The following is a 10,094-nucleotide window of genomic DNA, read 5'->3' on the forward strand; positions in this document are numbered from 1 at the left end:
TTTGTTAGCTCCCACAAAACTGAACAAAACAACCTATAGTGAAAACCCTATTAATATATAGTGGTATACAAATTTGGAACCAATTAAAAAAGAATTTAAAATTGGATAATTTATCACTCTTTCTTCCCATTGTAAACAATCCTTTATTTAAACCCTCTGTGTTGGATAAAGGTTTTACACAATGGAAACATTATGGAATAAAAAAGATGGGAAAGGCATTTTTCTTTCATTTCAGGAGTTACAACAGATTTATGCACTACACTCAAATAACTTATTCAGATATTTACAACTTAGAGATTATGTTAAATCAAATGCACAAGATTATAGAACTAGAGAACCAGAAACTCTTGATGAATGTTTGAATAAACATCCTAATACAGATAAATTAATATCTCATATTTATAATACCCTCTTAGATAGTGAGATCCCGCCGACGGAATTGTATAGACAAACATGGGAAAATGAATTAGGCCAAAATATAACAAAAGATATTTGGGACGAAAGTCTACAACATATACATCAATGTTCGTTAAATGCCAGACATTCTTTAATACAATTTAAAGTATTACATAGACTGCATTACTCTAAAATAAAATTAAATAGAATTTTCCCACATATCTCTCCTATCCGTGATAAATGTCAGCACTCAGAGGCTAACTTCTCATACCTTTGTAAATTGTATAAAAATCAAAAATTTCTGGACGGATATTTTTAGAATAATTTCTGAAGTTGTCAACATCCAATTGGATCCCGACTCAAAACATATTAGAAATATCAGAACAAAGCCTAAAACTTACAACAAGCCAAAGAAACTTCCTTGATTATAGTATAATAACTGGGAAAAAATTAATATTAAAATTTTGGAAAGGTCCTACAACCCCCACACTAAAAATGCGGATTTTGGAAATGTCGGAGACCTTACATTTGGAAAGAACTAGACTTGTCTTAATTGACAAACAAGAATTATTTGCTAGAATATGGTCTCCATTTATTGACTTTTTGAAAGGGTAAATTCTTCCGGCACGGGAATCTGACTGAAGCTCGAACTCAGGATTAGATGAATAGTTATGTTTTATAATCTACGGACCTATCTCCAAAGTTGTATTATCGGTAAATTACTCCATTCTTTTTTATCGTGCCTTTTTTTTTCTTCTCACTTTCTATGACTGCGTAGCCGGTCAAGTGTGAACTCCATCATCAAGTTCGCTGACGACACCACTGTTGTGGGGTGTATCACTGATGGGGATGAGTCTGAGTATAGAAGAGAGATCGAGCAACTGTCCATATGGTGCCAACGCAATAACCTGGCCCTCAACACCAGCAAAACCAAGGAACTGATTGTGGACTTTGGAAGGAGTAGGATGGGGACCCACAGCCCCGTTTATATCAACGTTGAAAGGGTCAAGAGCTTCAAATTCCTGGGCGTGCACATCTCTGAAGATCTTTCCTGGTCCGAGAACACTAATGCAATTATCAAGAAAGCTCATCAGTGCTCTACTTCCTGAGAATATTACGGAGAGTCGGTTTGGCAAGGAGGACTCTCTCTAACTTCTACAGGTGCACAGTAGAGAGCATGCTGACCGGTTGCATCGTGGCTTGGTTCGGCAACTTGAGCACCCTGGAGAGGAAAAGACTATAAAAGTAGTAAACACTGCCCAGTCCATCATCGGCTCTGACCTTCCTTCCATCGAGGGGATTTATCGCAGTCGCTGCCTCAAAAAGGCTGGCAATATCATCAAAGACCCACACCATCCTGGCCACCCACTCATCTCCCTGCTACCTTCAGGTAGAAGATACAGGAGCCTGAAGACTGCAACAACCAGGTTCAGGAATAGCTACTTCCCCACAGCCATCAGGCTATTAAACCTGGCTCTTAAGCCTTTTTGAGCCTTTATCAGTTTATTTATTCATGTGTGTATATATTTATATTATGGTATATGGACACACTGATCTGTTTTGTTGTAAATGCCTACTATGTTATGTGTGCTGAAGCAAAGCAAGAATTTCATTGTCCTATCAGAGACACATGACAATCAACTCGCTTGAACTTGAACTATCTATAAAAAAACAAAACAAATAGAAGCAGAGTTAATATACAATTGATAAATGAGGACCACTATTATTTTGATAGTTGGATTCCCATCTATTAGCAATGTGTGATTGATATACAAGATGTGTTTTGATTATGATATGTACATGCTTCTAATAAAAATATTATTTAAAAAAAAAAGAACATTGGTCCACGATTTCTAGAGCCACTTCCTTAAGTACCCTGAGATGCAGATGATCAGGCCCCATGGATTTGTCAGCCTTCAGTCCCATCAGTCTACCCAACACCATTTCCAGCGTAATGTGGATTTCCTTCAGTTCCTCCGTCACCCTAGGTCTTCTCGCCACTAGTACATCTGGATGATTGTTTGTGTCTTCCTTAATGAAGACAGATCCAAAGTACCTGTTCAACTCGTCTGCAATGTCCTTGTTTCCCATAATAGATTCACCTGTTTCTATCTTCAAGGGATCCACATTTGTCTGAACTAAATTTTTCCTCTTCACATACCTGAAGAAGCTTTTACTAAACTCCTTTATATTCTTGGCTAGCTTACCTTTCTACCACATATTTTCTCCCCATATTGCCGTTTTAGTTATCTTCTGTTGCTCTTTAAAAGTTTCCCAATCCTCTGGTTTCCCGCTTATCTTTGCTAAGTTATACTTCTCTTTTATACTGTCCCTGACTCCCCTTGTCAGCCACGGTTGCCCCTTACTCCCCTTAGAATTATTATTCCTCATTGAAATGTACTGATCCTGCACTTTCTGTATTGTTCCCAGAAATACTTGCCATTGTTGTTCCACTGTCATCCCTACTGGGATATCTTTCCAGTCAACTTTGTCCAGCTCTTCCCTCAAGCTTCCATAGTTCCCTTTGCTCAACTGTAATACTAACACTTCTGATTTTTCCCTCTGCCTCTCAAATTGTGATCAAAATGTAGCATATTATGGTAATTACCTCCTAATAACTCCTTTACCTTGAGTTCCTTTATCAAATCCGGTTCATTACATAACACTAAATCCAGAATTGCCTTCTCCCTGGTAGGCTCCAGTACAAGCTGCTCTAAGAATCCATCTTGGAGGTACTCTACAAATTCCCTTTCTTGGGGTCCAGTGCCAACCTGATTTTCATATTCTACCTGCATGTTGAAATCTCCCATGACCACCATACCATTACCTTTGCTACATGCCAATTTTACTTCGGAGTCACGTGAGTGATTATGTGAATAGAAGCCGTCAGCCCGCATGCGCATCATTACATCTACTGCATTGTTCGGTTGGGGGCGCTGTCCTGTGCATGGCTGCCCAGCCAGCAGCTGTCTGTCTCTTCATCTTTTATTTTTATTTTTAGTTAGTTAAAGTGTTTTGTTTGGAGGTTTAAACTTTTTTATGTGGGGGGTGGGGGCGGGAAAGGGGGAAACTATCCTTCAGGGTCCCTACATGGTCGGAGAGGCAGCTTTTCTCCGGGCTGCAGTTTCGACCCATCCTCGCGGCCTACCAGCGGGCCTGCAGCGGCGTTTCCTGTCGGGGACCGCCCAGTACCACGGCTTCGGCGGCGGCACAGCGTTGGAGCGTTATCGCGGTGCGGGCGATGCCTTGCCCGGGTCGCCGCGCTGGAATGCTGGGACCGGTGATAAAAAACATCGCGGAGCTGCGGGTCTGAGGAGTGGCCAGCTGCGGGCGGCGGCGCTGACTTTACATCAGGAGCCTGGGATCTCTCGACGAGATCACCAGTTGTGGAGCTTGTTGGCTTCGGAAGCCGCAGTCTCCAGTACGGAAGCGGGCGTTCCAGGGTTCCCATGCCGCTGTGAGGATTCTCCTGACGCCGGAGCACCATCACCCGGCGAGAACGGCCTGGAACATCGGGCCTCCATGGAGGCAACTGTGGAGGCCTCAATAGGCCCGACTATGGGTGAACTGGGGATGGGGACTGGACTTTGTGCCTTCCCTCATAATGGGAACCATTGTGGGGGGATGTTTTTATGTTTAAATGTCTTTATTATTGTTATATCTGTATTCTTCCTTTATGTGCTGCACGGAGAGGACGCTGGCGCTGTTTGTTCGCCGCTTCTCCGTTTGCTATTGTCTGTTACTATTGTAAAGCGACTTTGAGTCTTAGAAAAGCGCTATAAAAATTAAATTTACTGTTATTATTTGCATTGCGCAACGACTGGCTGGCGGCGCGTCGCTCCTCCAGCGGTAAGTTTCAAATCCTACAGGTAAGTTTAAACTTACTTTTCAGGTTGTCCTTTTGTTGCAGGAATCTCTCTTCGCAGAGTTTTCCTGCTGGACATAATATACACGGCGAAACCGGACAGACTGCGGGGAAACCTATTATGGACCGCGTGGATGCCGGCTATGGACCGCAGAAGTATGGGTAGCAGGTAGCCGTCGGGTTTGCTGCCTGAGTTGCTGACAGTGCGGTCAGCGACTTCCTAGGGTTTATTAATTCGGGCGATATCCGGTCGGGCCGCGGGGATACTAGTCCGAGGGGATGCCGGCTACGGACCGCAGGAGAGCAGGTAGCTGGTGGCCGTCGGGTTCGCACCCGACTCGCCCTGAGGTAGGCAACCAAATGGAGTCGGAGAGGCCTGGGCTGGAGTAGCCCGGCCAGGAGGGTTCCCCTCCGACATACAGAGGTACGTCCTCGGACATTTACCCAGCCTGATATGGTCCACTAATCAGGGCCATATCAGCACAGGTCCATGGGGGTCTACGGCAGCACCTGTGTACAGGGCTGCTCACAAATCTCCCTCTCTGTGGAGAGGAGTACGATGAGTCAGTGTATGACTGACTCCAACCCCGGAGGAATATCCATGGCACATGCTGCCATTCATCAGTAAGGTTCCAGAATACCTGGGGAGGGGGGGGGGGGGGGCAGAGTTGCCTTCACGTCACTAGTGGCATAAACACCCATAAACATGGAAGTAGCAGTTATAGTATATTCTTTCAAATATATGTCTATACACGGTGGGCACTTTTATGCTGGTATCCTCTGACTAATTTATTAGTTCAAGGGTTTGTTCTTGATATCATAATATGTATCATCATGCAAATTTAGTTGTGTTAATATAGAGAAATTACAAGCTATATTATTTTCACTTACACCAATAAATTGTGTAGTGGAATCGGACCTGCCATGGCATTACAGATCCCTGGCTTGGAAAGCCTTGTTGAGCAATACCTATCAGTCACCTGTGCGAGCACACATGGTGACGTCATGGTAATTCCACTCATTAAAGGGACTGTGGAAGATTCTTCCCCCAGACGCCGACTTTATTCATATCAATAAAGTGGTCAAATCTCTGATTTAACTGGGATAGGCGTCTTCATTCCTGCAAACGTCTTCACCCATGACAAATAACTGGCAGGTTTTTTCTAGCATTTCTCTCTCTATGTCTGACGTACGGGGGCCAGAGACGCTCCAGTCCTTCCCTGTAGACGGCATTGGCATCGGAAAGGAGCAGGACTCGGAGTCACTAGCATGTGCAGCCTGTTTGGTAAATGAAGATACCAACAGAGCATCGATTTGCATAGCTAGTCCTGGCGGCTGCTGAAGGAAGCAACCTGACAACCCCAATTCAGAGTGAGTGCCAAGTCTTGGGCATCTATGTCAGACAAGATTGCGACTTGCGCAGTCAAAGAACGCTCCATCCTAAGGCATGTCAGGTAGCAGCACCTGTTTCAGGGTTGCAAATTTCCTCCCACTCAAATGACGAGTGGTAGAGGGTGATCCAGAAGTGTGCACATGTGCCTGAAGCGACACCTGTTTCAGGGTTGCAATTCCTCCCACTCGATTGAACTTAGTGATGGAGATGGTGCTAAAATACATGCACACGCGCCTGAGGCAGCTCCTGGTTCAGGTTGCATACGTCCTCCCATTCAGATGGATGAAGATGGAGCCATATATATTATGCCTCCTGTCATGGATGCATACACAGGCAGTTCAAGTCACGTGCCTGCAGCTGCCTTGGTTCAAGGTTAGCGTTACCTCCCATCCAAAAGACTATGGGAGATGGTGTCGCAAAACATGCTTGGTACAGAAGCATGCACACACAATTTGAGGATATGGATGGTACACCTGGTTCAGGTGCAATTACTCCCACTCTAAAAGAGTGTCAGAGGTTAGTATGGATTCCCTCCAAACAGGAACCCGAATATGATTTGTGCTGGGATCCCATGCTTAATGCATAATGTATGACAATCGCATGAGGGGAAGTGGTGTGCTTTGCCTCTAAAATTGCTGCTCGGTCGGGGACGGACTAGCCACTACAAGAGAAGTTGGCGCAGCATCAGCGATCTAATGAAAATGACAAACATGTGGACGGCATCTGGGAATGAAACTTCGCTGAAACTCCAGCAAAGGTAAGGGACCTGGAGTTAGAGACACTGGTAAGTAGGTCTCGTTATTTACCTCCAGGAAATAAAACCGAAAAGGCAACATCGATTTGTTCACAGCTCAACTCAATTACCAGTTACCTAAGTGTGTAGACCCAGGGGCAGTAGCAGTGATGCAAAAATCTGCTGGTTCACCCCGAGACTGGGGAGGACCATCCACTGCATGATCGAAGCAAATCTTTGATTCAGAGTCTGAGAAGACCTTACCTAGGGCTCGGACTGTCTGGTCGTACGTTGGTCATGATCACTGAGGCCTGGAGAGGTAGTACCAAGAAATTGTGCATCCCCCATGTCATTAGTGGGAAGTGTTCTGTTTACAGTCCAACATACGTATGACAGGACACGTATAACAGATGTTTTGCAATTCCTCTCTAAACTAATTTTACGAGGGACAGAGTTTGTGCCAGTAGTGCCTTATCGTCATACTTGTTGTTGGGATCGGGACATCACTCTGATGTCTCACCCACTGATAGCCAGATTTATGAAACGTATCTCCAACTCAAAATCTCCCAGGCCCAGGGACTGAGAGATATGGGATGTTGACATTGTGCTGACACTGCTTCGCCGATGGGCTCCAACTACATCCCTGTCCTTGGTCTAACTCACTTACAAAAAGGTAATGCTCATGGCGCTGGTTACATCTCAACGGATCCAGTCATTGCATAAGCGACGACTGGACAAGATGGTTACATCTGTAGACTATAACATTTTATGTTATGACTTAGCAAGCAAAGCAGACCAGAGGCATCAGGTTTCAAACTAGAGGTTGGCATACCCTATGGACCTCCGGTTGTGTGTTGTTGCACATCCACAACAGTTTGTTAAGGTCACCAAGAGCCTTAAAGGCTCTGAACTAGCTATGTTTGTTAGTTACATAAAACCTCATAAAAAGGTATCAATACAGACCACCTCCAGGTGGCTTAAACGGGGTCTGGCTTGTGCAGGAGTGATCACTGGCAGTCTCAATTTCACTCCACCAGGGCTGCAACGACATAGCAGCTAGGGTTATGGACGTTCCACTGGACCACATCCTAGCGACTGCAGGATGGTCTATCGAACAAACCTTTTCCCATCATTTGACAACAAACCCATTGCCAGACCGAGGGTATTTGCCATCCTATTTTAGGTTCAGTTTTATAGTTTCCTCCTGGATGAAAGGGGTTACTATTATTATCATTTGTACATTTAAAAACATCAGCATGTTTCAATCTATGTCATGTCTGAATGTTTTTTAATGTTCAATCATCTGTGGTCAACTGATGCAGTTGTGTTATGTGGACTCGTGTTCACGGCATGAAATCACAGAGCTTCAAAATTTTCACGTAGTCACTCACGTGACTCCGAAGTAAAATAGATTAAATTAGAGAATTTACCAGATTAAACGAGAATTTACCAGTTTGAGGTTTGATCTTTATTTTATGAGGAGTTACATTGAGCGATTACGTGCCCTCCACTCCCAACCCTCTCTCATAAAGATCAGCTGGTAGTTCTAGTTTCTCGAATCTTACTATATTCAGTTCATCAACTGTAATCTGTGATTTCACACCACTGCTTTGAAGATTGACGCGCATGCGGGCTGACGGCTTCTATTCACGTAATCCCTCAATGTAACTCCTCATAAAATAAAGATCAAACCTCAAACTGGTAGGTTCTCGTTTAATCTTACTATTTTAACTCTTGATTCAACTTGCACCCTATGTCCAGGCTACTGTTTGGGGGCCTGTAGATAACTCCCATTAGCGCCTTTTTACCTTTACAATCCCTCAGTTCAATCCATACTGACTCCACATCTCCTGATTCTATGTTACCCTCGCAAGGGATTTCAATCCTCACCAACAGAACTACACCACCCCCTCTGCCCACCTGTCTGTCTTTTCGATAGGATGTATATCCCTGAATATTCAGTTCCCAGCCCTGGTCTTGCAGCCATGTGTCTGTAATTCCCACGACATCATACTTACCAATTTCTAACTGAGCTCATCCACTTTATTTCTTATACTTCGCGCATTCATATACAACCCTTGAATAACTCCCCTCTCACACCGGTCACTATTGGCCCTGAACTTACTCTTTTATCCCTTCTCGAACTTTCCTTCCCATTAATTCAGGAGTCTTTTGTAACTTCAAAACTGTACTGAGGATATTTAGTGTGAAAATATTGATCATGGATAGACAATAACACACAATATAGATGATTTAGATGTTCTTATGACATGATTGTGCAAATAAATAATGAATCGATTGTGGCCGCTGCCATGATTTAAGCTCCTATCGGCAGGCAAGACACGGCCGATTCATATTGGGGCGTAAATAACATTATGCACATCAGCAGATTAAAATGAAGCCACATCAAAAAGCAAGAAAATATGTTAAATAAACGACATACCTTTCGTTTTGTCCTGCACATCCGCGACGTTGAAGGCGTTGAAGGTGTTTTTAGCCGTGTTTAACTTTAATCCGGCAATGCAATCGATCAGCAAAAAACGGGAGCGGGATCGCATAACACATTTTCTTCATCAGCTAGCAGTCCGAGCAAATTCCTCTCCAACAACCAATACAAACCTGCATTTAATAAATAAAATCTGACAATGTGTACTTTAACCACATGTGATTTTTTTCTATTACAAATCTCAAATTGTGGAGTAAAGAGCCAAATAAATAAGTGATGGATCTTTGTTCCAAACATTAAGGAGGGCACTATAAATAGAACTGGTATATATAGAACGGGTATATTTAGAACTGGTATATTTAGAACGGGTATATATAGAACGGGTATATATAACCATATAACAATTACAGCATGGAAACAGGCCAACTCGGCCCTTCTAGTCCGTGCCGAACACTTATTCTTCCCAGTCCCATCTACCTGCACTCAGACCATAACCCTCCATTCCTTTACCGTTCATATACCTATCCAATTTATTTTTAAATGATAAAATCGAACCTGCCTCCACCACTTCCACTGGAAGCTCATTCCACACAGCTACCACTCTCTTAGTAAAGAAGTTCCCCCTCATGTTACCCCTAAACTCTGTCCCTTAATTCTCAAGTCATGTCCTCTTTGAATCTTCCCTACTCTCAATGGGAAAAGCTTATCCACGTCAACTCTGTCTATTCCTCTCTATCCCTCTCATCATTTTAAAGACCTCTATCAAGTCCCCCCTTAACCTTCTGCGCTCCAAAGAATAAATACCTAACTTGTTCAACCTTTCTCTGTAACTTAGTTGCTGAAACCCAGGCAACATTCTAGTAAATATCATCTGTACTCTCTCTATATTGTTGACATCCTTCCTATAATTAGGCGACCAAAATTGTACACCATATTCCAGAATTGACCTCACCAATGCCTTGTACAATTTTAACATTATATCCCAACTTCTATACTCAATCCTCTGATTTATAAAGGCCAGCACACCAAAAGCTTTCTTTACCTGAGTTTCCACTTTCAGGGAACTCTGCACAGTTATTTCTAGATCCCTCTGTTCAACTGCATTCCTCAACTCACTACCATTTACCATGAACGTCCTATTTTGATTTGTCCTGCCAAGATGTAGCACCTCACACTTATCAGCATTAAACGCCATCTGCCATCTTTCAGCCCACTCTTCCAAATGGCCTAAATTTCTCTGTAGACTTTGAAAATCTACTTC

General features: G+C 43.4%; 1 long non-coding RNA gene across 1 annotated transcript; it reads right to left on the minus strand.

The window, feature by feature from the left end:
* Nucleotides 1-3,211: 3,211 nt before the first annotated feature.
* On the minus strand, nt 3,212-8,415 carry LOC116971153. The gene is made up of 3 exons (XR_004411428.1): nt 8,120-8,415; nt 7,135-7,136; nt 3,212-3,244 (listed from the first exon to the last, which is right to left on the minus strand). It is a non-coding gene; the product is annotated as an uncharacterized LOC116971153 (long non-coding RNA).
* Between the last annotated feature and the right edge of the window lie 1,679 nt (nt 8,416-10,094).

This window comes from Amblyraja radiata, chromosome 1 (assembly GCF_010909765.2).
Source record: "Amblyraja radiata isolate CabotCenter1 chromosome 1, sAmbRad1.1.pri, whole genome shotgun sequence".
NCBI lineage: Eukaryota > Metazoa > Chordata > Chondrichthyes > Rajiformes > Rajidae > Amblyraja > Amblyraja radiata.